This window comes from Oncorhynchus keta, chromosome 32, assembly GCF_023373465.1.
Source record: "Oncorhynchus keta strain PuntledgeMale-10-30-2019 chromosome 32, Oket_V2, whole genome shotgun sequence".
Taxonomy (NCBI): domain Eukaryota; kingdom Metazoa; phylum Chordata; class Actinopteri; order Salmoniformes; family Salmonidae; genus Oncorhynchus; species Oncorhynchus keta.
In genome coordinates, this window is record NC_068452.1 from 12562383 (window position 1) to 12589258 (window position 26876).

At 43.5% G+C, this 26876-nt stretch overlaps 2 protein-coding genes and 1 long non-coding RNA gene across 3 annotated transcripts in view; 2 read left to right on the forward strand and 1 right to left on the reverse strand.

Moving 5' to 3' along the window:
* Positions 1-26876, forward strand: part of LOC118365743 (zinc finger protein ZFP2-like) — a 426011-nt gene that overhangs the window by 278245 nt on the left and 120890 nt on the right. The gene's annotated exons all lie outside the window — the stretch shown is intronic.
* The window catches only part of LOC127914402 (uncharacterized), a 267695-nt gene that overhangs the window by 110800 nt on the left and 130019 nt on the right, over positions 1-26876 (forward strand). The gene's annotated exons all lie outside the window — the stretch shown is intronic.
* LOC118373985 (uncharacterized) lies at positions 14404-26716 on the reverse strand. The gene is made up of 2 exons (XR_004823522.2): positions 25951-26716; positions 14404-15588 (listed from the first exon to the last, which is right to left on the reverse strand). It is a non-coding gene; the product is annotated as an uncharacterized LOC118373985 (long non-coding RNA).

A 26876-nucleotide genomic window follows, 5' to 3' on the forward strand; every position in this document is an offset into this window, starting at 1 on the left:
ATCTATTCACGCGATCAAAAGCTTTCGCCTGATCTAGCGCTGCTACCATTAAAGGCAGCCCTCTATCTTCAACCCAAGCGATGGAATCCCTGATCAACTGTAGGTTCCATCTTATAGAGCGGCCCTCTACCCCGCACGTCTGATCCTCGTGGACGACGTAGGGAAGGGCTGTGCGCAACTGGTCTGCTAAAACCTTTGCAAGAATCTTGTAATCTACGCACAGCATGGTCAAAGGCCGCCAGTTGCCAAGGTCAGTTGCTTCCCCCTTCTTATAAAGAAGTGACAGCACACCAACAGCCATTGATCCCCCGGGACCCCCGTCTCAAGGATGGCCTTCAAGACTTCGAGAACCACTGGTCCAAGTATACCCCAAAACTTGAGGTAAAACTCAGCCGGCAGCCCATCCATCCCAGGCACCTTCCCTTTTCCCATCCTCCTAAGAACGCTCTCAACCTCTTCTAGTGAGATCTGGGCCTCCATCACGTCTCTAATGTCCTCTGGCAACCGCCGGGACAAGTGTTCTAAAAACACGTTTCCCTGCTCTTCATCTATTTCCCTTTCCTTAAATAAACCTTGGAAATGATCAGTTGTCACCCTGACCATTTCCTCTGGTTTACTTACTATACTACCATTTTCTTCCCTAACTCCATGCATTACCTTCCTACTCTGCCTGGCCCTAACCGACTTAAAGAACATAGCGGAACAAGTCTCATTATGTTCTAGAAAGCCACTATGCGCACGCTCCAGGAAAGCTCGAGCCTTCTGCTCCTGCAGATCCCTGAGCTGCGCCTTTAGGGCTGCGAATCTCTCCCAGTCAATCGACCCGCCGAGGTTGCCTGCCTCGTACTCGAGTTCAATTAACCTTTGGATACGATCCACCTCCCTCCTTTCCTCCCTTTTTTTCCCTTCTACAATATCCTATTATAAAAGCCCTTATCCTCCCCTTAACTAAATCCCACCACTCTAACACCCCCTCGCACATGGACCGGAGGCCGTCAAGCCTCCGAAAGAAACAAAAAAATGCGTCAACGAAAGCCTGCTCCTCCAGTATATCCCGATCTAACTTCCAGTACCCCCTACCGAAGAGGCAGACTGGCGACCCCACCTGCAGGAACACCCCATCGTGATCCGTGAAGAAAACAGGCAACAGCCGCCCAGACAACTAACCCAAAGACCTGGATACAAAAATGTAGTCGAGCCTCCGCGCAACCACGCTGGAGTTGCGCCATGTAGGACCGACCATTGCCGGAGTAGTGTGCAGGCCACCACCAACCAGACCATGGCAAGCCATTAGCCCAGAGATGGCACCTGCACTGCTATCACCGCCTACCCCTAAATCTATATTAAAGTCTCCTCCTATCACCAAGTGCATGTTTGTAACACACAGGGGCGCCAGACAGTCCACCATCTCCCTCCTGTCTGCCGCCACCTGTGGCCCATACACCCCAATGAACCTATATCTAGCTTCTCTAAACTTAACATCTATCCCCAAAACTCTACCCTGCATTATTACAAAAGTGTTCTCTATTTTAACCTCTCTATTCCCACACAAAATCCCTACTCCTGTTGAGTGCACCCCTCTTATGCCCCAAAAAGATTCCCCCTTATCCCACTCCCTCTTAAATCAACACACATCCCCACCATCCCTCAGGTGAACCTCCTGTAAAAAACAGAAATCAAACCCTACACCCTCTAAATAACAAAAAACCGCCCTCCTTTTAACATTATTCCTTAACCCCCTAACATTTAGACTAAAAAAAGAAACAGAACTATTCATTTAATTATTAACAACAAATAAAAACCCCAAAAACCAAAGAAAAAACAGGAGACTCACCCGATGCTCCCCTGGTCCATCTCCACCGGCGGGGACGTCCTCTCCTCTCCTGACGCCCCCCCCGTCCTCCATCCCAACCCATGACCCAGGCAGTGTGTTGGGTCCTCCCTCCCCATCCACCATCCCCCCCTCCCTGTTTGCCTCGGGGCTGCATGTAGGGGACCCCATCTCCTCAAACAGGAGTTGGGATCCCTCTAGCAAACAGCCCACCGACCCCTCACTGGAGTCATCCACTAAAATGCAAGGCGCTGAGGCAAACCGGGAGGACAAATTACCCCCCCCCCCGCCACTCTCTTAGCCCCCTCCACACCCCCTCCCTCTCACTTCCTGCCAAGCTCCCCTCTTCATCCCTTTCTTCTTTGGTGAAGGAGGTAGCGGGGAGACAACGTCCCATGCCCGCTAAATCCTCCACCAAATCCCTCATTTCGACCTTGAGGAAGCCTGGCAGGCTGTCCCCCACTCCTTTCCCCCATCTCCCCCTCCCACCCCCTCCCCTCCCACCTCCACTCCTCCCTTCTTCTCCGTCACTGTCCCCGTTCCCTCTTCCACTCCTTCTCGTACCACTGTCCCCTTCTCCCTCTTCTCTGCTCCTCCACATTCTTCCACCTTTTTTTTAATCTCTCCTTCTTTTTCCTTCTTTCCATCTTCTCTCTTTCTTTTCGCCTTTTCCTTCTTCCCTTCTTCGTCCTTCTCCATCCTTTCCCCTGTGCCATCCGTACAATCCGCACGCTTCCTTTCTTTTCTCCCCCATCCCCCAGCTGCAGACGCGTATGACCTGTGACGAGCCAGGCAATCACGCCACAGGTGTTCTCTGGAGCCACACCCGTGGCAAGCCTTGGGCTCGTCACACTCCCTGGCCTCGTGCTCTTCCGACCCACAAAACCGACACCTCTTGGCGCTGCACGAGGCCAGGGTATGGCCGTAGGCCATACAACGCCTGCAGAACGGGGGCTGACGTACACAGTAGAGTGTTCCCCTTTTAGCCCCCAGGGAGAACATCGCCGGAGGATGGAGGTAGCCATCCACACTCTTCGGGGACTCCCTGAGTAACGCCTGGAAACCTCTCTTTCCGTTCCAGAAACCCAGGGAGTCCCTGAGATACCTCGCTGAGGAAACATTGTCCATATATCTCCGCAGAAAGGCCCTCACCTCTTCATCCTTCACATGCGGATTGTACATGGTTACGGTGACCACCCTGAAGTTGTTCCTTGCCAGGCTGGTCACCGTGTAATGGCACAGGGATTTCGCTCCTTTTCCTTCTCTCACCTTCTTCATAACTTCGTCATGTTTTTCTTCCACTTGTAACGTCACATCATATCCTTTCTCGATGGGATTCCCTTGAAGGCATAGTACATCTTTTACTTCCAGCTGTAGGCATCCCATCAGAACATTTCTCCCGAATGTCTCTCTCCCCCAGGGCTCCTTCTCCTTATCTGTCCAAGAGAACCTCACGGTATTTACCAGACCAATCCCAGGTACCCCAATGTGGGGATTTTTCTGTGCCATCTTCACAAAAAAGCTCTCTTTAACACAGAAGCCAATAGAAACGAAAAATGAAAAATCTGATAAAAATCCGATTTTTAAAATGGCAAAACTCTCCCTCCTATCCTACCTTCAACCTGAAATGAAAACATCTTTAATAGGAAACGGTGGAGCAACTAAAGGTGTTGACTCTCCACATCTATCAAGACAACTGGAGCACTGGGCCAGACACTCTTAAATAGAACCTGGACCAGCTCAGGTGAAACACCTTCCCACTAACAAGATGGACAAGCTAGCACAGGTGTAACACATACTGACTAACGAGGTGACACCAATCTGTGCGCCCAATGCCCTAACCAGCTAGACGTACTAAAGAGCTATATGTGCTTAAGCCCAACTTCAACATAAATGGAAAAACCAAAGCCTGCAACACCTTCCCCCTTAAGACAACAAATATATCCTATATTTTTGTTGAAAAAGTTGCTCACCACCAACAGAAAACAACTTGCTGTCAACAATTAAAAACAAGAAAAAACACATACTTGTAAATAATCATATACAACATAATTTCTTCTCCTTTTTCATTTTTTAGAATCTGAAAACTCACTAGCTTTTAGAACTTTCGTCCCCTTGGAATGAGCCCAAACAGAAAACTTGTCTCAAATATGGAAGCAAATATGAGGAAATTAAATATGAGGTGATTTGAGTCATGCTTCTTTAGTAGTGGAATAATGACAATTAGCACTAGAATGTTGTCAAGAAATACTGGAGTGATGTAAGATTGTTAATCAAAATGATTATAGACCAATTTATTATACTGCATCCATGTGTATAAGCTGCAAGTACATTGAAATTAAGCTGTTTTCAAGTCATTGAAAAAACGACCTGAAAAGACATCTTTTCAACTTTCACTTTCAAGGACAACCAACATATATTGGACGTCGGACATAGTCTTTTCAACGTCTTTTGAATGACATTTTGCTAAATGGGAATAGCGCAGAGTCAAAACACTGTTAACATGTCCAAATCAATAACCAGTATGCAGAAACAGTTTGGGATATATTGAAAACCTAAACATTTTGAAGTGTTGCATTTTGAATCAAGTGGGTCACCAACATGTTAAATGTAACAGAACTCTTTTTTTGTTAGTCACTTTTTGACAAATCTCATAGATAATACTCTTTCAATTCAGAGACTGGATTTTTTCCCCTGAGGCTAATATCAATTTAACAAATGTTTAGGATTCTACATTCTGACATCATTAAAATACTCCTACTACAATGTTAAGACATTCTACATTGTGACATTAATTAATTGATATCATGAAACAACTCCTTCATGTATTTTCTGGTGTTTAATCAGAGATCTTTTATCAGAGTATCTCTTCCCACATTGATTACAGCTATGAGATTTCTCTCCTGTGTGTGTTCTCTGGTGTGATATCAGGCTGGTTGAATGGCTAAAACTCTTCCTACATTGAGTACAGCTATAAGATTTCTCCCCTTTGTGTGTTCTCTGGTGTGATATTAGGCTGGTTGAATGGCTAAAACTCTTCCCACATTGAGTACAGCTATAAGATTTCTCGCCTGTGTAGTAACCTCGACCTCTTTTTTAACTGTAACATCCTCCTCTTCTTTCACTCTGAACAGGTCTTCCTCTTCTTTCACTGAAACGTCTTTCTCTTCTTCTTTCACTGTAACAGCCCCACCCTCTACTTCTTTTTTTACTGTGACATCCTCCTCTTCCTTCTCCTCGTTCACGACAATGTTCAGCCCCAGAGCTTCTTTCTCCGTCCAGCAGACCCCCTCTTCTTTAAAAGGAGGAGAGAAGTTTAGCGAGCTCATGGTCGGGTATAACAGTTAGCTAGTATTAGCGTGGTGCTAGGCCAACTCAGTTAGCTGACTAACAACAACTTAAATATGAAATGAAAAGTAGATACGATATAAGTGTGTTGATTACACAGTGGCTGTACACCGGGAACAGTCCAAAAAACGTCAATGTTTCTGCTGTTTTGCCTTGCAAGGTACCAAGGTGTCTGACAAGCTGTTGTTGTTGAAGAAACGTCCCGTCCACTAGATTAAACGTCACACTGAAAGAATCACCTGGGTTGTGTGAAACTATGTAAATGTCTCTCGGACAAGGTGACTCTTATCAATATACACTCTAAAAAGTAAAGGTTCCTGGAGTATCCTTTAGGGGTTCTTCAAATTGAAAATGTGGGGGAACCCCGTAAAGTTATTTGAAGAACCTTTTGTGGGAACCCCTATAAGTTATTTGAACAACCCCTTATCATGGTTCCTCTAAGAACCTTTTGGGGTTCATCAACTCCCTGTCCACCCTCCCTCCATTATACAAACATATTTTAATAATAATAATAACAATATTGATTTAAATAATTAATTGTGTCTTTAATGGCACCACAAGTATGAATTCATATTTACAAAACAATTCACGAAACAAAACATTTACAAAATTGCAAAATTTCTGCAGACATGTCAGACCATAATAAATAATAAAATTACTTTGTAAAGTGCTTTTCATTACATTAAAAAACATTGTAAACGTGATGCTAAATACAGATTTTTCAGCTTCAGTGTGTATATCGTATCCACTTAGTTATGTTAGGAAGTTTGCCATCTTTATGACCGGCCCTGTTAACTTCACCCCAACTTCTCTTCTCCCCAGAATACATTAACTTAACAACATAAGTGTTTTTCTGACATTTTGGGGAAATTTAAGGGAAAATTAAAAATACAGCCCTAGCAGAGCCCCAAGTCCCATGGGGACGTCCTCGAGGGCGTGGATCCCCATCAGCGGGATTTCACTCTCATGGTGAAATGGATTTCCGCCAATGTGCAGAAAAGGAGTGAAGAGCGGTGAAGATTAAGACTCAATCACACAAGTCTCATATCGCAGTCACGCAATGCTATTTCCAAACATACCTAGTCAATTAGGTATGTTTGTCAACAAAAGTAAGAAAATATTAATACACATACAAATAACACAGAACAGAACAAATGTTCAGCTGTAGTTTTATATAAGCATGCACACCTATGTTTATGAAGAAACAGATGATTGGTGCATAGGCAGACCTTGTCACGGACATAAAGGCCACTCGGGTCCTCATTGAAGAGGTTGGGCAAGAGCAGAATCGCTGCTGTGGTCTCCAGTCCTAGTAAACTAAAGTAATTATCTTACTACACTTTCTAATTTTATTACAAAATACATTAGAGAAAGGGAAGGAATAAGAGCAAATCCCTCTTCTGTATTGTCCTTCAGGGATTGTCAAATAGCAGGATGATGTCCTCACTCCTGCCTCTCTACCTCTGCTACTCCTTGAATTGTCTTTTTGTCCATTATAATAGATAAAGATACAGTAGAATAGAATAGGCAACTTGTTTAAATTTAAAATAAATTTAAAAATCACAACTGTCATTAAGGACATTCAGCAGGACATTCAAACAAGCCTTACAATTATAATCCAAAGTAGTGTGAAATGTACTGATAAGCTTCCTGGAAATGGATCTTACTCCCCTGAGTTTCCCCCTATTCACAATCAGAATACATTGTGGAAAACTAAAATCTTTGCTCACCATTTTTGTTCCAGGCAGATATACTACATCCATAACTATCGGTTTCCTCATTAGCAGGGAGGTGTTTCTGCAATCAAATTGTGTGCGCGTCGCCCTCATGCCGCAATTTTATTAAACACAGAAAGGGGCCAGTGGATTTCTGTAAAAGGTGGTCCTTTAACCATCTGTCTGACTTTGTTGTTCACACAGGAGAGAGACGTGACTATTGTGGATCCTCTGGGGAGCCTCAACAACATCTTGATGCTGACGAGGCAGAGAAGAGTCTCTCCAGATCAGAGCACCTCAACAAACACCTGCAGTGATCCACAGGGAAGAAATCTCATTCCTTCTCTGACTGTGGGAAGAGATTCACCTCCTCATCAGGCATTAAAATTCATCAGAGAATCCACACAGGAGAGAAATGTTTTAGCTGTACTCAATGTGGGATGAGTTTCTGTGATCAATGTGGGAAGAGTTTTGATCATTCTTGGATCTGACTTTGCACCAGAGAACACACACAGGAGAGAAACCTTATATCTGTGCTCAATGTGGGAAGCGTTTTGGTCAATCTAGTGTTCTGACAGTGCACCAGAGAATGCACACAGGAGAGAAACCCTATAGCTGTACTCAATGTGGGAAGAGTTTTCCTCGGTCATCCAGCCTGATATCACACCAGAGAATACACACAGGAGAGACATCTTATAGCTGTGATCAATGTGGGAAGAGTTTTGGTCGATCTGGGCAGCTGACTGTACACCAGAGAACACACACAGGAGAGAAATCTCATAGCTGTGCCCAGAGATAATCTGATAAAAGATCTCTGATCAAATATTATAAAATACATTTACATTTACATTTACATTTAAGTCATTTAGCAGACGCTCTTATCCAGAGCGACTTACAAATTGGTGCATTCACCTTATGACATCCAGTGGAACAGACACTTTACAATAGTGCATCTAAATCTTTTAAGGGGGGGGGGGAATTAGTTTATCCTATCCTAGGTATTCCTTAAAGAGGTGGGGTTTCAGGTGTCTCCGGAAGGTGGTGATTGACTCCGCTGTCCTGGCGTCGTGAGGGAGTGTGTTCCACCATTGGGGAGCCAGAGCAGCGAACAGTTTTGACTGGGCTGAGCGGGAACTGTACTTCCTCAGTGGTAGGGAGGCGAGCAGGCCAGAGGTGGATGAACGCAGTGCCCTTGTTTGGGTGTAGGGACTGATCAGAGCCTGGAGGTACTGAGGTGCCGTTCCCCTCACAGCTCCGTAGGCAAGCACCATGGTCTTGTAGCGGATGCGAGCTTCAACTGGAAGCCAGTGGAGAGAGCGGAGGAGCGGGGTGACGTGAGAGAAACTTGGGAAGGTTGAACACCAGACGGGCTGCGGCGTTCTGGATGAGTTGTAGGGGTTTAATGGCACAGGCAGGGAGCCCAGCCAACAGTGAGTTGCAGTAATCCAGACGGGAGATGACAAGTGCCTGGATTAGGACCTGCGCCGCTTCCTGTGTGAGGCAGGGTCGTACTCTGCGGATGTTGTAGAGCATGAACCTACAGGAACGGGCTACCGCCTTGATGTTAGTTGAGAACGACAGGGTGTTGTCCAGGATCACGCCAAGGTTCTTAGCGCTCTGGGAGGAGGACACAATGGAGTTGTCAACCGTGATGGCGAGATCATGGAACGGGCAGTCCTTCCCCGGGAGGAAGAGCAGCTCCGTCTTGCCGAGGTTCAGCTTGAGGTGGTGATCCGTCATCCACACTGATATGTCTGCCAGACATGCAGAGATGCGATTCACCACCTGGTCATCAGAAGGAGGAAAGGAGAAGATTAATTGTGTGTCGTCTGCATAGCAATGATAGGAGAGACCATGTGAGGTTATGACAGAGCCAAGTGACTTGGTGTATAGCGAGAATAGGAGAGGGCCTAGAACAGAGCCCTGGGGGACACCAGTGGTGAGAGCGCGTGGTGAGGAGACAGATTCTCGCCACGCCACCTGGTAGGAGCGACCTGTCAGGTAGGACGCAATCAAGCGTGGGCCGCGCCGGAGATGCCCAACTCGGAGAGGGTGGAGAGGAGGATCTGATGGTTCACAGTATCGAAGGCAGCCGATAGGTCTAGAAGGATGAGAGCAGAGGAGAGAGTTAGCTTTAGCGGTGCGGAGCGCCTCCGTGATACAGAGAAGAGCAGTCTCAGTTGAATGACTAGTCTTGAAACCTGACTGATTTGGATCAAGAAGGTCATTCTGAGAGAGATAGCGGGAGAGCTGGCCAAGGACGGCACGTTCAAGAGTTTTGGAGAGAAAAGAAAGAAGGGATACTGGTCTGTAATTGTTGACATCGGAGGGATCGAGTGTAGGTTTTTTCAGAAGGGGTGCAACTCTCGCTCTCTTGAAGACGGAAGGGACGTAGCCAGCGGTCAGGGATGAGTTGATGAGCGAGGTGAGGTAAGGGAGAAGGTCTCCGGAAATGGTCTGGAGAAGAGAGGAGGGGATAGGGTCGAGAGGGCAGGTTGTTGGGCGGCCGGCCGTCACAAGACGCGAGATTTCATCTGGAGAGAGAGGGAGAAAGAGGTCAGAGCACCGGGTAGGGCAGTGTGAGCAGAACCAGCGGTGTCGTTTGACTTAGCAAACGAGGATCGGATGTCGTCGACCTTCTTTTCAAAATGGTTGACGAAGTCATCTGCAGAGAGGGAGGAGGGGGGGGAGGGGGAGGAGGATTCAGGAGGGAGGAGAAGGTGGCAAAGAGCTTCCTAGGGTTAGAGGCAGATGCTTGGAATTCAGAGTGGTAGAAAGTGGCTTTAGCAGCAGAGACAGAGGAGGAAAATGTAGAGAGGAGGGAGCGAAAGGATGCCAGGTCCGCAGGGAGGTTTTCCTCCATTTCCGCTCGGCTGCCCGGAGCCCTGTTCTGTGAGCTCGCAATGAGTCGTCGAGCCTCGGAGCGGGAGGGGAGGACCGAGCCGGCCTGGAAGATAGGGGACATAGAGAGTCAAAGGATGCAGAAAGGGAGGAGAGGAGGGTTGAGGAGGCAGAATCAGGAGATAGGTTGGAGAAGGTTTGAGCAGAGGGAAGAGATGATAGGATGGAAGAGGAGAGCGTAGCGGGGAGAGAGAGCGAAGGTTGGGACGGCGCGATACCATCCGAGTAGGGGCAGTGTGGGAAGTGTTGGATGAGAGCGAGAGGGAAAAGGATACAAGGTAGTGGTCGGAGACTTGGAGGGAGTTGCAATGAGGTTAGTGGAAGAACAGCATCTAGTAAAGATGAGGTCGAGCGTATTGCCTGCCTTGTGAGTAGGGGGAAGGTGAGAGGGTGAGGTCAAAAGAGGAAAGGAGTGGAAAGAAGGAGGCAGAGAGGAATGAGTCAAAGGTAGACGTGGGGAGGTTAAAGTCGCCCAGAACTGTGAGAGGTGAGCCGTCCTTAGGAAAGGAGCTTATCAAGACATCAAGCTCATTGATGAACTCTCCGAGGGACCTGGAGGGCGATAAATGATAAGGATGTTAAGCTTGAAAGGGCTGGTAACTGTGACAGCATGAAATTCAAAGGAGGCGATAGACAGATGGGTAAGGGAAAGAGAGATGACCACTTGGGAGAGATGAGGATCCCGGTGCCACCACCCCGCTGACCAGAAGCTCTCGGGGTGTGCGAGAACACGTGGGCGGACGAAGAGAGAGCAGTAGGAGTAGCAGTGTTATCTGTGGTGATCCATGTTTCCGTCAGTGCCAAGAAGTCGAGGGACTGGAGGGAGGCATAGGCTGAGATGAACTCTGCCTTGTTGGCCGCAGATCGGCAGTTCCAGAGGCTACCGGAGACCTGGAACTCCACGTGGGTCGTGCGCGCTGGGACCACCAGATTAGGGAGGCCGCGGCCACGCGGTGTGGAGCGTTTGTATGGTCTGTGCAGAGAGGAGATAACAGGGATAGACAGACACATAGTTGACAGGCTACAGAAGAGGCTACGCTAATGCAAGGAGATTGGAATGACAAGTGGACTACACGTCTCGAATGTTCAGAAAGTTAAGCTTACGTAGCAAGAATCTTATTGACTAAAATGATTAAAATGATACAGTACTGCTGAAGTAGGCTAGCTGGCAGTGGCTGCGTTGTTGACTTTGTAGACTAGCTGGCAGTGGCTGCGTTGTTGACACTACACTAATCAAGTCGTTCCGTTGAGTGTAATAGTTTCTACAGTGCTGCTATTCGGGGGCTAGCTAGCTAGCTAGCAGTGTTGATTACGTTACGTTGCGTTAAAAGAACGACAATAGCTGGCTAGCTAACCTAGAAAATCGCTCTAGACTACACAATTATCTTTGATACACAGACGGCTATGTAGCTAGCTATGTAGCTAGCTACGATCAAACAAATCAAACCGTTGTGCTGTAATGAAATGAAAATGTGATACTACCTGTGGAGCGAAGCGGAATGCGACCGGGTTGTTGAGTGCGGAAGTTCTATTCAGTAGACGTTGGCTAGCTGTTGGCTAGCTAGCAGTGTCTCCTATGTTAAGGACGACAAATAGCTGGCTAGCTAACCTCGGTAAATTAAGATAATCACTCTAAGACTACACGCTCTAAACTACACAATTATCTTGGATACGAAGACAGCAAAGACAACTATGTAGCTAGCTAACACTACACTAATCAAGTCGTTCAGTTGAGTGTAATAGTTTCTACAGTGCTGCTATTCGGTAGACGGTGGACGTTTGCTAGCTGGCTAGCTGCTGGGCAGATAGCAGTGTAGACTATGTTAGGACGACGAAATACGAAGTTGCAATAGAAGTGCTGACTGTTTCACTTTGTTGTCCTCTTTCTTTTCCTTTTTCTTCTGTCCTTCTTTTGTCCTTATTTTGTCTTCCTTTCTTCTGTTAACTAGATATTTTTGTTGTTATTCTTTGTAAGCTAGCTAGCTTCTTCCAGGAGAGTCCCTAGCAACTGCTTAGCAACAAGTAAACAATTCTGCTAGCAATTCAGCTAGCTAAGATAACTGTACAATTTTATGAAAAATAGTTAATTTTTCAAAAGCCTGTCTTTTTTGGCTTGTTCCTTGTTTTGTCTTCTATTGAGTCTTGCAGTTTTCTCTTGATTTTTTCGATGTACTTCACTCTAAAAAAACATTTAAATCTCAATATATACAGGAGCTCATTTTTCAGCAGCTGCTCAATTTAGAACTCCGGAACATGTTTTATAAATACATACATGAAGGAGAAATTAATGAATTAATGTCACAATGTAGAATGTTTTAACATTGTTGTAGGAGTATTTTAATGATGTTACAATGTAGAACCCTAAATGTTTGTCCTCTTTTCTAATTATTTCAATTATTAGACTCAGGGGGAAAATCCAGGCTCTGAATTGAAAGTATTCGTTCAATTTGGGCACCAATTCATCCAAAAGTGAAAATGCTGCCCCCTATCACTAAAAAGTTCTGCTGTTAATATGAATTGAAAGGAGTTTCCAATATCCTAATTTCTTAAAGTATTTCTGGTGATAGCTAGTGATACACAAGCTAGGTCTATTTGAAACATTACCATCCCATGGCAGCATTTAGCAGCCACCAGGTTCAGAATCTTTAAAGTTGCCATGTGGTTTCTAAGCTAATTGCCACGAAATACCTTTTAAAAAGTCAGGGTGTGAGTCAAGAAAACTTTGGCAAAGGCTGACGTAGTAAACAAAATATTGTCACAGTAATGTTTTTGTGGAGCAGCTCACTGGGGTGGCAGGGTAGCCTAGTGGTTAGAGCGAGTTCAAATCCCCGAGCTGACAAGGTACAAATATGTCGTTCTGCCCCTGAACAGGCAGTTAACCCACTGTTCCTAGGCCGTCATTGAAAATAAGAATTTGTTCTTTATTAACTGACTTGCCTAGTTAAATAAAGGTCAAATTAAAAATTAAATTAAAAACTGGTCGCTCAGACCCGTGCTAAGACCCCTCACTCCGGGGATAACGGTCTAAGGCACTACATTTCAGTGCTTGACTGACTCTGGTTCAAATCCAGGCTGTATCACAACCAGCCGTGATTGGGAGTCCAATAGGGCGTCGTACAATTGGCCCAGCATCGTCCGGGTTTGGCCGGGGTAGGCCGTCATTGTAAATAAGAATTTGTTCTTAACTGACTTGCCTAGTTAAATAAAGGTTAAATAATATACAGTTTCTTTTACAAATCCGTCATGGCACCAACTTTGAGAAGGGTTTAAAACAAATGTTTCAAACTAATTAATTAATGTTATTGAATCTAGGGTGTTTCGCCTTTAATGTAATGAAGTGAAAAAAATGGCTGAAAATTATCCAATAACTTAAAAGCTCTAACAATGTGCCCCCACAGGAAATCTTCACCGGCAATTGCAGAATATACTATATAGCCTCAATCTGGTTAAACTATCATTATGACATCATGGATGAATTCTAGAATATACTATAAAGCCTAGAGACCTGGTTAAACTAAATTCAAAACTAAAACAAATTAAAAACTATCATTATGACATCATGGATGGATTCTAGAATATACTATATATCCTAGAAACCTGGTTAAACTATCATTATGACATCATAGATGAATTCTAGAATATACTATATACAGTGCCTTGCGAAAGTATTCGGCCCCCTTGAACTTTGCGACCTTTTGCCACATTTCAGGCTTCAAACATAAAGATATAAAACTGTATTTTTTTGTGAAGAATCAACAACAAGTGGGACACAATCATAAAGTGGAACGACATTTATTGGATATTTCAAACTTTTTTAACAAATCAAAAACTGAAAAATTGGGCGTGCAAAATTATTCAGCCCCCTTAAGTTAATACTTTGTAGCGCCACCTTTTGCTGCGATTACAGCTGTAAGTCGCTTGGGGTATGTCTCTATCAGTTTTGCACATCGAGAGACTGACATTTTCCCCCATTCCTCCTTGCAAAACAGCTCGAGCTCAGTGAGGTTGGATGGAGAGCATTTGTGAACAGAAGTTTTCAGTTCTTTCCACAGATTCTCGATTGGATTCAGGTCTGGACTTTGATATCCAAAAAAATACAGTTTTATATCTTTATGTTTGAAGCCTGAAATGTGGCAAAAGGTCGCAAAGTTCAAGGGGGCCGAATACTTTCGCAAGGCACTGTGTATATATATATATATTAATATAATATAATATATATATATTATATATAATTTCTTTACCTTTATTTAACTAGGAAAGTCAGCTAAGAACAAATTCTTATTCACAATGACGACCGACCCGGGGAACAGTGGGTTAACTGACTTGCTCGGGGGTAAAACTACATATTGTTACCTTGTCAGCTAGGGGATTCGATCCAGCAACCTTTCGGTTTCTGACCCAACGCTCTAACCACTAGGCTACCTGAAAGTGCGTTGAAATTAAGTTGTTTTGAAGTAATTTTTAAAAAGACCCGAAAATACACTTTTACAACTACAACTGAAAGAATATTGGATGTCGGGCATAGTCTTCTTTTCAATGACATTTTGCTAGGTGGGATAGCCCCAATGCCAGAACACAGTTTTAACGTGTCCAAATCAATAACCAATATACAGAAACAGTTTGTGATATATTGAACAACTAAACATAAAATGTGCTATACATACAAACATCTGCCACAATAATCATATTACTTGTATTTGTTAAACAAGCACCTTATAAACAGCACAAGCACCAGAAACGCTGTTGTTTTGACAAGAAGCAATAAATCACTGATATCGATTAGGGGGGGAAATCAGGTTGTACGTGATGTTGAAACTAACACAACTAAAAAAACACATGGAAATGGGAGATATCTTTCACCTCACTGGTTAGAGGACAACCTGCAGAAGACAGTCAGTTATATTTTGGAGTGATACTGATAAATCAGTTGTGCGAGAGGAGGGAGATGAAGTTGCACGTCCTGTTAAAACTAACAGCTCAAAAACCACACAGAATCTGGGAATAATGTGTACATCACTGGTTAGAGGACAATTAGGAGAAAACGGCCAGAAACATTTTGAAGTGTTGGATTTTGATTCAAGTGGGTCACCAACATGGTAAGTGTAACACAACTCTTTTTTTGTTCGTCACTTTTTGTTCAATCACATAAATAGTACTCTTCCATTTCAGAGCCTGGATTTCCCGAGGCTAATATCCATATCATGCTGAAATCAATAGAACAGGGGACAAACGTTTAGGCTTCTACATTGTGACATCATTAAAATACTCCTTCTACAATGTTAAAAACATTATACATTGTGACATTTTTTCATTATCACGAAATAACTCCTTCATGTATGTATTTTCTGATGATTAATCAGAGATCTTTTATCAGAGTATCTCTTGTCACACTGATCACAGCTATAAGATGTCTCTCCTGTGTGTATTCTCTGGTGTTGAGTAAAATGGCCAGATTGACCAAATCTCTTCCCACATTGGGAAACCCACATAAGATTTCTCTCCTGTGTGGTGTGTGTTCTCTGGTGTAATGTCAGCTGGCAAGATTGACCAAAACTCTTCCCACATTGGGAAACCCACATAAGATTTCTCTCCTGTGTGTGTTCTCTGATGAATTTTAATGCCTGATGAGGTGAATTTCTTCCCACAGTCAGAGCAGCAGTGAGTTCTCTTCCCTGTGGATCTCTTGCAGGTGTTTATTGAGGTGTTCTGATTTGGAGGTACTCTTCTCTGCCTCTTCAGCATCATGAGGTTGTTGAGGCTCCCCAGATGATCCACGATAGTCCCGTATCTCTCCTGTGTGAACAACAAAGTCAGACAGATGAATTAAGGCCCACAACAGCGGTAATCACTATAAAGGTGATGCCAACAGCGTAGCCATGCTGTTGTACAACAATTGCCGTCTGTAATGAATGTTAGCTATTTGACAATTGTCTTAAAATGAGCAAGAAGTCAGATTTTGTCTTGTTTTCACATTAGTAGTAACATCGATGATTGTAGGCTAGAAATAAGTTATTCATGTTGTTGAAACTCTAAGCAGTGTGCCAGATGACTTTTGGTCTCCAATATAGGCCCCTTTCTGTGTTTGCTCAAATTGCGGCACGAGGACAATTTGATTGCAGAAACTCCTCCCTGCTAATGAGGAAACCGATAGTTATGGATGTAGTATATCTGCCTGGAGCAAAAATGGTGAGCAAATATTTTAGTTTTCCACAATGTATTCTGAATGTGAATGTGGGAAAACTCAGGGAAGTAACCTCCATTTCCAAGTTGCTTATGAGTACATTTCAGACTACTTTGGATTATACTTGTAAGGCTTGTTTGAATGTCCTGCTTAATGTAATGTTTGCTACAGTATTATGAAGTATGTGTAATTATTGAAGAACCGTGTTAATGACAGTATCCATTTAGGGGTTGTCAATGAAGTTAAGATTTTTTTTTTTATAAAAAAAAATGTCACCCTTATTAACCAGGTAGGCCAGTCGAGAACAAGTTCTCATTTACAACTGCGACCTGGCCAAGATAAAGCAAAGCAGTGCGACAAAAAAAACAACACAGAATTACCCGTGGGATAAACAAACGTATAGTCAATAAAACAATAGAAAAATCTCTATACAGTGTGTGCAAATGGAGTAAGGAGGCACGGCAATAAATAGGCCATAGTAGAGAAGTAATTACAATTTAGCAAATGAACACTGGAGTGATAGATGTCCAGATGATGACATGCAAGTAGAAATACTGGTGTGCAAAAAAAAAAAAGAGCAAAAAAAGTAAATAAAAACATGGGGATGAGGTAGGTAGTTGGATGGGCTATTTACAGATGGGCTGTGTACAGCTGCAGCAATCGGTAAACTGCTCAGATAGCTGATGCTTAAAGTTAGTGAGGGAGAAAAAGTCTCCAACTTCAGCGATTTTTGCAATTCGTTCCAGTCATTGGCAGCAGAGAACTGGAATGAAAGGCGGCCAAAGGAGGTGGTGGCTTTGGGAATGACCAGTGAGATATACCTGCTGGAGCGCGTGCTACAGGTGGGTGTTGCTGACCAGTGAGCGGAGTTAAGGCAGAACTTTACCTAGCAAAGACTTATTGATGACCTGGAGCCAGTGGGTTTGGCAACAATATGTAGCGAGGGCCAGCCGACAAAAGCATACAGGTCGCAGTGGTGGGTGGCATATGGGGCATTAGTGACAAAACGGATGGCACTGTGATAGACTGCATCCAGTTTGCTGAGTAGAGTGTTGGAGGCTATTTTGTAAATGACATCGCCGAAGTCAAGGATCGGTAGGAGGGTATGTTTGGCAGCATGAGTGAAGGATGCTTTGTTTGCGAAATGGGAAGCCGATTGTAGATGTAATTTTGGATTGGAGATGCTTAATGTGAGTCTGGAAGGAGAGTTTACAGTCTAACCAGACACCGAGGTATTTGTAGTTGTCCACATATTCTATGTCAGAACCGTCCAGAGTAGTGATGCTAGTCGGGCGGGCGGGTGCGGGCAGAGATTGGTTGAAGGTCATGCATTTAGTTTTACTAGCGTTTAACCTCTCTTGTGCAGGGGGGCAGTATTGTGACATCTGTATGAAAAGTGTGCCCAAAGTAAACTGCCTGTTACTCATGCCCAGAAGCTAGGATTTGCATATGCATTGTAGTATTGGATAGAAAACAACAATAAAAAAATCCACCAAGGAAATGCTATTATTTTGAAAGGGGGGTTTTCCATTGAAAGCCTATACACCATACAAAGACTTATTACCCAGTTCACGTTTTCTATAGGTGTCAGTACATGTGGCCAGGCTTTCACATTGTTTCAGGCTTCTATTCTGAAAAATGTGAGAGATACACCACCATAAGTCAGTGGAAAGTGGAAAATTAGCAGACCTGTTCAATGCGCGTGGCCAACACAGTGCACTTTTTCTTTTTCATTTTCTAATGACGGAGAAATTGTCTGGATGAAATATTATCGAATATTTATGATAAAAACATGCTGATGATTGAATATAAACATTGTTTGACATGTTTCTATGAACTGTAATGATGGTTTTTGGATTTATTGTCGGAGTCTTGTGGTCGCATTTTGAGACAATGAATTCCAGAACAAAACGCGCTGACAAAAATGGAGGTTTCTGGATATAAAGAGGGACCTTATCGAACAAAACAAACATTTGTTGTGTAACTGGGAGTCTTGTGAGTGCAACCATATGAAGATCATCCAAGGTAAGTGATTCATTTTATCGCTATTTCTGACTTTTGTTGACTCATCCACTTGGCTGGTAATGTTTTGATAGCTGAGCGCTGCACTCAGAAAATCGCATGGTATGCTTTCGCCGTGAATCCTTTTTGAAATCTGACACAGCCGATGTATAACACTTGTATCTTTTATCAATGTTTATGACGATTATTTCTGTAATTTGATTTGGCTTTCTGCAATTTCACCGGATGTTGTTTGAGACTGAACATAATGCGCCAATTTAAACTGAGGTTGTTGGGTATAAAGAGGGTCTTTATCGAAACAAAAAACATTTACTGTGTAACAGGGACTCTTGTGAGTGCCACCAGATGAAGATGAAAGGTAAGTGATTCATTTTATTTAAAAAACGCTAATGTTTCCAAAACTGTCAAAATATTGTCTGAGAGTATAACAGAACTGATATTCCAGGCGAAAACCTGAGGAAAATCAAACCAGGAAGTGGCTTCTATTTTGAAAGCTCCATGTTCCATAACCTGCCTTCGCTCCATTTAAAGGGATATCAACCAGATTCCTTTTCCTATCGCTTCCTCAAGGTGTCAACAGTCTTTAGACATTGTTTTAGGCTTTTATTTTGAAAAATGAGCCAAAAAGATAAATATCGCGTCAGTGGATAGCTGGGTGTTCGCATGAGTTTTGCGTGCGCAACAGAGTGGAGCAGCCAATGTCTCTACCTATCCTTCTGAAAAAGAGACAGTCGCGGTTGATATATTATCGATTATTTATTTTAAAAACAACCTAAGGATTGATTATAAAAAACGTTTGACATATTTCTGTGGACATTACGGATACTATTCGTCTGCGTTGTCGTGACCGCTCGAGCCTGTGGATTTCTGAACATAACGCAACAAACAAATGGAGGTATTTTGGATATAAAAATAATCTTTATGGAACAAAAGGAACATTTGTGTAACTGGGAGTCTCGTGAGTGAAAACATCTGAAGATCAAAGGTAAGCGATTCATTTGATTGCTTTTCTGATTTTTGTGACCAAGCTACTTTGATGCTAGGTGTTGATAATGTTTTGTCTAGTGATTGATAAACTCACACAAACGCTTGGATTGCTTTCGCTGTAAAGCATATTTTCAAAATCTGACATGACACGTGGATTAACAAAAAGCTAAGCTGCGTTTTGCTATATTGCACTTGTGATTTCATGAATATAAATAGTTTTAGTAATTTATTTTGAATGTGGCGCTCTGCAATTCAGCGGTTGTTGATGAAAATGATCCCGCTAACGGGATTGGTTGCGTCAAGAAGTTAACTTGGGTCAAACGTTTCAGGTAGCCTCCACAAGCTTCCCACAATAAATTGGGTGAATTTGTGCCCATTCCTCCTGACAGAGCTGGTGTAACTGAGTCAGGTTTGTAGGCCTCCTTGCTCTCACACGCTTTTTCAGTTCTGCCCACAAATTTTCTATAGGATTGAGGTCAGGGCTTTGTGATGGCCACTCCAATACCTTGACTTTGTTGTCCTTAATCCCTTTTGCCACAGCTTTGGAAGTATGCTTGGGGTCATTGTCCATTTGGAAGACCCATTTGTGACCAAGCTTCAACTTCCTGACTGATGTCTTGAGATGTTGCTTCAATATATCCACAATTTCCCTCCTCGTGATGCCTTCTATTTTGTGAAGTGCACCAGTCCCTCCTGCAGCAAAGAACCCCTACAACATGATGCTGCCACTCCCGTGCTTCACCGTTGGGATGGTGCAATTCGGCTTGCAAGCCTACCCCTTTCCCCTCCAAACAAAACAATGGTCATTATGGCCAAACAGTTCTATTTTTGTTTCATCAGACCAGAGGACATTTCTCCATTTCTCTTTTTGTCGCCATGTGCAGTTGAAAACCGTAGTCTGGGTTTTTTATGGCGGTTTTAGAGCAGTGGCTTCTTGCTTGCTGAGCAGCCTTTCTGGTTATGTCGATATAGGGCTCATTTTACTGTGGATATCGATACTTTTGTGAAGATGCTGGAGGAAACAGGTACAAGGTCCTTTGCTGTTGTTCTGGGATTAATTTGCACTTTTCGTACCAAAGTACATTCATCTCTAAGAGATTGAGCGGTATGACGGCTGCATGGTCCCATGGTGTTTATACTTGCATGTTTGTACAGATGAACGTGGTACCTTCTGGCGTTTGGAAATTGCTCCCAAGGATGAACTATCTGAGGTCTTGGCTGATTTCTTTTGATTTTCCCCATAATTGCAAGCAAAGAGACACTGAGTTTGAAGGTAGGCCTTGAAATACATCCACAGGTACACTTCCAATTGACTCAAATTATGTCAATTTGCCTATCAGAAGCTTCAAAAGCCATGGCATAATTTTCTGGAAATTTCCAACCTGTTTAAAGGCACAGTCAAATTAGTGTAACTTCTGACCGTGAATTATAAGTGAAATAATCTGTCTGTAAACAATTGTTGGAAAAATGACTTGTGTCATGCACAAAGAACCTGTCCTAACCAACTTGCCAAAACTATAGTTTGTTAACAAGAAATTTGTGGAGTGGTTGAAAAACGAGTTTTAATGACTCCAACCTAAGTGTATGTAAACTTCCGACATGAACTGTATGAACCAGGAAAGCCGTTAGGTAGTCATTACTATGCTAGCCGGGAGATGCACCTGACTCAAGGCTAACTGGTGCTAGCTTCGGGACAAGGGCGTCACCGACGTCCTGCAAAGGCCGGTTGAGGGCACATCGGACGGAATTACGTCGGCAGACCAGTCGCGATTCATCGGCGGGCCTCCGTGTTGACAGAGGGTCCAGGCCATTTGGCAAAATAGGTATTGTAGCTGGAGTAATTTTGTTTGCTAGCCAGGAGGCGCACCTGACTCGAGGCTAACTGGTGCTGGCATCGGGACAAGGCGGTTAGCCACTATAGCCACTCCAGTGTATCCGGTGCAAAGGTCCAGAGCTTAAGGCAGAAATCCGGTGATGTCGTGGCTTCTAGACAAGTTAGTGAAGAGTCCGGGAAGCATCAGCTGTGTAGCCGAGTCCACTGAGCAGGCCGGGAGATGGGCCTGGCTCAAGGCTAGTTTCGGGGTTGGGCCACTCGGTAGCAGCTAGCTAGCTGCGATTATCTGGTATAATGGTCAGGAGCTTGCGGCAGGAATACGGTGATGTAGTGGAGAAAAACAGACCGATATGTTCAGGGTTGATATCGCGCTGTGCAGACTGGCAGATATTATCCAGGCTAAAAGAGGCTGGTGTCTGAGCTAGAAAAGGTAAAGGCCGCTAGCAGTGGCTAACAATGACTAATAGCTAGTAGCTAATTCGCTAGTTAGCTTCTGATGGAGGTTCTAGCTATAAGGTCTAAAAAATAGCAGATCCATATCACATTGGGTGAGGCGTGTTGCCGGATGATATATTTAATTTAAAAATGGATAAAGAGATTGAAATATATTTTAATTTTAACTTTATTTAAACAGGCAAGTCAGTTAAGAACAAATTCTTATTTTCAATGACGGCCTAGGAACAGTGGGTTAACTGCCTGTTCAGGGGCAGAACGACAGATTTGTACCTTGTCAGCTCGGGGGTTTGAACTTGCAACCTTCCGGTTACTAGTCCAACGCTCTAACCACTAGGCTACCCTGCAATATATACAAAAAAAGACAAAAAAAATGTACAACAACAAACACGTCTTACTGCTACGCCATCTTGGATTACAAGATGACTCAGTTAAAAACCATTGAATGTAGCACTCTGAAATGATTTTGTATGTCTGTGCCCCCAAAAACTGTTTTCACAGCGTAACATGAGCCACTAAATAATACGTAGGCCGAGTGCATTTCAGAATACAAAAAAACTGTCCAACAGCAAGATCAAGAATTTAAGTTGAAGTTCATCATATGACAAGCGTAACGTTATGACTCTAACTACTGTTCCCTGAAGGAGGGAAACTAGGTACAACATTGCTGTCCCCAGTCCACCTGGCTGTGCTGCTGCTCCAGTTTCAAATGTTCTCCCTGCGGCTATGGAATCCTGACCTGTCCCAGACCTGCTGTTTTCAACTCTCTAGAGACAGCAGGAGTGGTAGAGATACTCTTAATGATCGGCTATGAAAAGCCAACTGACATTTACTCCTGAGGTGCTGACTTGCTGCAGCCTCGAGAACTACAGTGATTATTATTATTTGACCATGCTGAACATTTGAACATCTTGGCCATGTTCTGTTATAATCTCCACCCGGCACAGCCAGAAGAGGACTGGCCACTCCTCATAGCCTGGTTCCTCTCTAGGTTTCTTCCTAGGTTTTGGCCTTTCCAGGGAGTTTTTCCTAGCCACCGTGCTTCTACACCTGCATTGCTTGCGGTTTGGGGTTTTAGGCTGGGTTTCTGTAAAGCACTTTGAGATATCAGCTGATGTACAAAGGGCTACAGTATATCACAAAAGTGAGTACACCCCTCACATTTTTGTAAATATTTGAGTATATCAACACTGAAGAAATGACACTTTGCTACAATGTAAAGTATTGAGTGTACAACTTGTATAACAGTGTAAATTTGCTGTCTCCTCAAAATAACTCAACACATAGCCATTAATGTCTAAACCGCTGGCAACAAAAGTGAGTACACCCCTAAGTGAAAATGTCCAAATTGGGTCCAATTAGCCATTTTCCCTCCCCAGTGTCATGTGACTCGTTAGTGTTACAAGGTCTCAGGTGTGAATGGGGAGCAGGTGTGTTAAATTTAGTGTCATCGCTCTCACATTCCTTCATACTGACTGGTCACTGGAAGTTCAACATGGCACCTCATGGCAAAGGACTCTGAGGATCCGAAAAAAATCATTTTTGCTCTACATAAAGATGGCCTGGGCTATAAGAAGATTGCCAAGACCCTGAAACTGAGCTGCAGCACGGTGGCCAAGACTATACAGCGGTTTAACTGGACAGGTTCCACTCAGAACAGGCCTCGCCATGGTCGACCAAAGAAGTTGAGTGCACATGCTCAGCGTCATATCCAGAGGTTGTCTTAGGGAAATAGACGAATGAGTGAGCATTGCTGCTGAGGTTTAAGGGGGGGGGGTCAGCCTGTCAGTGCTCAGACCATACGCCGTACACTGCATCAAATTGGTCTGCATGGCTGTCGTCCCAGAAGGAAGCCTCTTCTAAAGATGATGCACAAGAAAGCACGCAAACTGTTTGCTGAAGACAAGCAGTTAGTCATGGATTACTGGAACCATGTCCTGTGGTCTGACGAGACCAAGATAAACTTATTTGGTTCAGATGGTGTCAAGCGCGTGTGGCAGCAACCAGGTGAGGAGTACAAAGACAAGTGTGTCTTGCCTACAGTCAAGCATGGTGGTGGGAGTGTCATGGTCTGGGGCTGCATGAGTGCTGCCGGGACTTGGGAGCTACAGTTCATTGAGGGAACCATGAATGCCAAAATGTACTGTGACATACTGAAGCAGAGCATGATCCCCGCAGGGCAGTATTCCAACATGATAACCACCCCAAATACACCTCCAAGACGACAACTGCCTTGCTAAAGAAGCTGAGGGTAAAGGTGATGGACTGGCCAAGCATGTCTCCAGACCTAAACCCTATTGAGCATCTGCGGGGCATCCTCAAATGGAAGGTGGAGGAGTGCAAGGTGGTGTAGCCAATTACCAGAAACTATAGGAGCGTAACGACTGCTGGTGTAGCCTATTAACAGAAACTATAGGAGCATAACGACTGCTGGTGTAGTCGATTACCAGAAACTATAGGAGCATAACGACTGCTGGTGTAGCCTATTACCAGAAGCTATAGGAGCATAACGACTGCTGGTATAATCTAATACCAGAAACTATAGGAGCATAACATCAGAATTTACAAAGGCCAGCAGCAGCTGATAAACAATGGCATAAGGGATCTGTAGAATGTATATAGGTTCGGAGCTTTTGTGAAATAGCATAGTTACAAATAGAAATCAAACTGGATGGACATCAGAAATAGAGGAAGGACTAAGAATAAACAAGAAAGAACTATTGTAAAGTAGACAGACTGTGTCTGTAGAGTGTGTATAAGATGCATGGATTGAAGGTAGAAGCAGAAGTGTTGATTAGTTTACTCCAATTGGGGGATCGGCGGAAGGGTTTACGGGGAAATATAATAAAGGTATATTATTTTTAAAAGTATGTATGTCTATACAGGTATGTGTCTATATATATATATATATGCATGCGCGTATGGATAAATATATTGACCCCAAAAATATGGGGGATTGGAAATGATGCAGACAATTACATTGGAAGCAACATTCTTTCCGCAATATTAAGCTGATCCACCCTCCAGAAAAAAAAACAAAAAAACAAAAGGCCAGCAACAGCGGGAGGAGTAGGCTAAGGAAGAGGTTTTTCTGATGGTTAGGCTATCTTGTTTCAGAGGGGTGTCATCAATAGCCCATAATGACAACAGATAATAAACAGAAATACCTTATTTACATAAGTATTCAGACCCTTTGCTATGAGACTCGAAATTGCTTTCAGGTGCATCTTGTTTCCATTAATCATCCTTGAGATGTATCTACAACTTGTTCAGAGTCCACCTGTGGTAAATTCAGTTGATTGGATATGATTTGGAAGGCACACTCCTGTCAATATAACGTCCAACAGTTGACAGTGCATGTCAAGAGAAAAAAACAAGAAATGAGGTCGAAGAAATTGTCCGTAGAGCTCCAAGACAGGATTATGTTGAGGCACAGATCTGGGGAAGGGTACCAAAACAATTCTGCAGCATTGAAGGTCCCCAAGAACACAGTGACCTCCATCATATTTAAATGGAATACGCTTCCTAGAGCTGGTCACCCGGCCAAACTGAGGGATTGGAGGAGAAGGGCCTTGGTCAGGGAGGTGACCAAAAACCTGATGGTCACTCTGACAGAGCTCCAGAGTTCCTCTGTGGAGACGGGAAAACTTTTCAGAAGGATAACCATCTCTGCAGCACTCCAACAATCAGGCCTTTATGGTAGAGTGGCCAGACGGAAGCCACTCTTCAGAAAAAGACACATGACAGCCTGCTTGGAGTTTGCCAAAAGGAACCCAAAGGGTGGATGGAATGGAAGAGGTTGACGACTGCTGGTGTAGTCTATTAACAGAAACATTAGAAGCATAACATCAGAATTTACGAAGGCCAGCAGCAGCGGGAGGAAGAGTTGTTTTCTGATGGTTAGGCTATCTTGAGCTCTGGCTCGAGTCATGTGTGCCTTAATTATTTAATCAAACAGTGTGCTTAAAGCATCAGACCAGTTCAGTACATATAGTTGATTTAATTAAAACACATGGGGTGTGTCTATATATGGAAAAATACACGTTATAACATTTCTACCCATCGGTTGGTAGAAAGAAAAGACCATTCTTGGTTGACCCATGATTGTTTTTAGTTGGGGCCCTAGTGCATTTATTAAGTTCAGACCGCTTCCCTTTTTATACATTTTGTTACGTTACTTATTCTAAATTAGATTTTTTTATAAGAATTACATGAACATTTTTTAGAAATTCCTGAGACTCAATTAAATCAATTAATCATGTTGAGGATATACAGTGTTTGTTTACATTTACTGATAAACATTGGAGTAAAAAAAGCTTATATTTTGGGTTCTGATGGGGTACGACAGTTGAACTAAGCTCATGATGCATTTATAAGTGATTTCTTCAAGAATCAATGGGTACATTTCATTAATGTATACGTCCCTAAATGGATGTACCAACTGCTGATGGCCCCTCTAACACTACATCTTGGGCTAATCTAATAGGAGATATTGAGGACTACAGTATTACAGGCATTGTCATTGGATGCATTTGATCAATTGTTAAGGTTTTGTTGATAGTCCACTCTTGATGTTCTACATGTTACAGTGTAGCTTCAGCCATTCCTACAGAACAACATTAAAGTGTAGAACCCCTTTACTGCATATTGGTTCAACGACTGCAGAGACGCTACTTACTGGTGTTACAGATCTCCAACCTCCTCTTCTTCCTCCAATGTGACAGTAATCTCCCCCTCTTCCTCTTTCACACCAAAAACTGCAATCCTCCTCCTTCACTCTGAACGCGTTTTCCTCTTCTTTCACTCCTCTTCTTTCACTGAAACGTCTTTCTCTTCTTCTTTCACTGTAACAGCCTCACCTTCTACTTGTTTTACTGTAACATACTCCTCCTCCTCTTTCACAAAAATGTTCTGCCACAGACACTTTCTCCGTCCAGCAGACCTCCTCTTCTTTAACAGGAGGGGAGTAGTTTAGTGAACTCATGGTCGGGGATGTTAGCTAGCTATCATTAGCGACTAGGCTAGTGCTAACTAAACCAGCCAGATACTATAGCTGACTATCACAAAATAACGTAATATTAAATAGGTTAACAAGTAGATACGACAGAAGTGTGTCTAAAACACAGTAGCTAATATATACCGAAAGCGTATAAATAGCTTGAATCTTTCGGCTATGTTGGCGAGCAAGCTACCAAGATGGTTGACGAGCTGTTTCTGAAGAACCGTCCACTAGATTATACGTCACGCTGGAAGCGTCGCCTGAAAGACGCACATCGCCGTCTGCTGACTGGAGGGGAAGCGCAGTTGAGGATCATATTTTATTTTCAGACAAAGATTTTAAAACGAAACGAGGCGAACCAGCCCAAAACCAAACCAATCAGGTGGTTATTCGATGTAATGAAGCATCAGACGTGCTGCTGATACAGTGATACAGGCATCATCACACTGCTTTGAAGTATACTGCTTAGCGATTTGGACGCATACCTCGTAGTCCCGGAATCAAACGTCCCTACGTATATATATGCCATTTAGCAGACGCTTTTATCCAAAGCGACTTACGTAACATCCCTTACACGCTTCCTACACTTTAGCTTGTTGTCTGAA